Raw genomic sequence first — 1816 nt, forward strand, 5'->3', positions numbered from 1 at the left:
CGCGGCGGGGGCGGCGCGGCGCTTGCCCGCGCTCGCCAGCAGGCCGCGGTCGGGCGCCCGAGCCCGGCCTCGGCCTGGCTTGGCCGCCGCCGCGCCGCCACGCAGCGCGTAGGGAGGAAGAGGAAATGCCCGGCCGCCCGCGCCCGCTGCTCGCCGGTACTGCCGGCCCGCGTGGCCCGAAGGGCGCCCGCCCACCCGGCCGCCCCAGCTCCGTCTGGGCCCTACCCGGGTCCCGGCCGTGGGCGCCCCCGCCGGCTGGGCTGGGCTGGGCTGGGCTGACCGCGGGCGGCGGGCGCTGCCCGGCGACGAGCTGCGGGCCCCGAGGGGCTCTGGCTCTGGGGCGCATGGCTGTCCTGCCGGCCGGGGAGTAGAACTGCGAGCCCCGACCCCGAGGAGAGGCTGCGGACTGCCTGGGGACATGTGTTTGTGTTTCTTTTTAAGCCAACTGCTCGGAAGGGAGAGGCGGCTGGCCTCCGGTCGTCGTCGGGTGTTGCCCGACCGGCCGGGTGACTCGCGGTCGGGAAAAGGCGTGGGCGCGGGAGGGCGCGGGAGGCGGCCGGGCTTGGCTACGGTGCTCCGAGCCAGGCTCCTCTAGAATCATCTTGGAGACTCTGCCTCCGCCAGCCTGGGTGTCCGGCAGGACCCGCGCAAAGTTTGATTCAGCACCTTGGCTCACCCATAGTGCGCTGCTTGGAAAACTGTTGGGGGGGGCGGGGGTGTTGTATTTTTGTTTTCTCTCTTTTTTTCCCCTGCCCGTGAACCATTTTCCCGTTTTCATTTCTCTTTTACATTTTTACCCTCTTCTTTGTCAACTTTGTTTTCAGGCTTACTAATTCAACGAATATGCGTACTGCCACGTGTTCGCGGTAGCGTGGTTTGGTGGAAATAGACCATGCTTGGAGTCAAGACAGATCAGCCATTGGATTCTGGTTCTGATATCCTCTGTGTAACCTTGGACAAGTTTTTAAACGTTGCTCAGCCTCCGTTTCTTTGTACTATGTTTGGTTTTGGTTATTTTAATTTATCCTTTTATATTTGAAATTGTCCCGGGTTTTTTGGTGTGTGTGTGTGTGTGTGTGTGTGTGTGTGTGTAAAATTAATTCTGGCTCTAGGCTAAGGCTACTCTTAATCCTGTACACCATTACTAGCTGTGTGACCTGGGGCAAATGACAGCCTTCCTTGCCTTGATTTCCCCATCTTTAAAATGAGCATGATTACAGATGATACTATGGCCAATAATAACAGGTAGGTATTTGGAGGATTAAGTGCTAAAATGTATATAAAATATCTAGCGCAGGTCATAGTAAAAATAGTGTTTGTTACCATATTCAGTTAACTAGTTTTAAGGCACTTCCTGATTTCAGACATATTAAAAAGCTCTTCTTAAAGAATAGGTATTAGGTCACCCAGATCTACCCAAGGACTGTATTTGGTGGTAACTAGTGGTAAACCAGATATCAGCCAAATAAGGTTTAAACGAGGACTTTGTCACCAGAAGTATTTGCATTGCACTTCGGGAGCTTTTGCCTAAATTAAATCCAGCACAGCTGTTGAAGAAGGAGGTTCATCCAGACCATAATTGGGGTTTGGTGGAATAGAAGGAGCTGGGCTTCCAACAGGGCTAGCTCACACTTACTGAATGCTGACCTGCGTCTTTCTAAGCACTTTACAGTATTGGTGTGTGTGATCCTGGGTACCAAACGCTTAAGGAGCTTCTGTTTCTTGTGAGGACAACACCACCCTACAATTTTTTGATGAGTAAATAATGTCTGTAAATATATTAAATATATTAAGATACAGAGGTTAAGGCATTGTC

Source organism: Callorhinus ursinus, unplaced genomic scaffold (genome assembly GCF_003265705.2).
Source record: "Callorhinus ursinus isolate GAN/ISIS: 27379988/994484 unplaced genomic scaffold, GSC_fseal_2.0 scaffold10, whole genome shotgun sequence".
In the NCBI taxonomy this organism is placed as follows: Eukaryota; Metazoa; Chordata; class Mammalia; order Carnivora; family Otariidae; genus Callorhinus; species Callorhinus ursinus.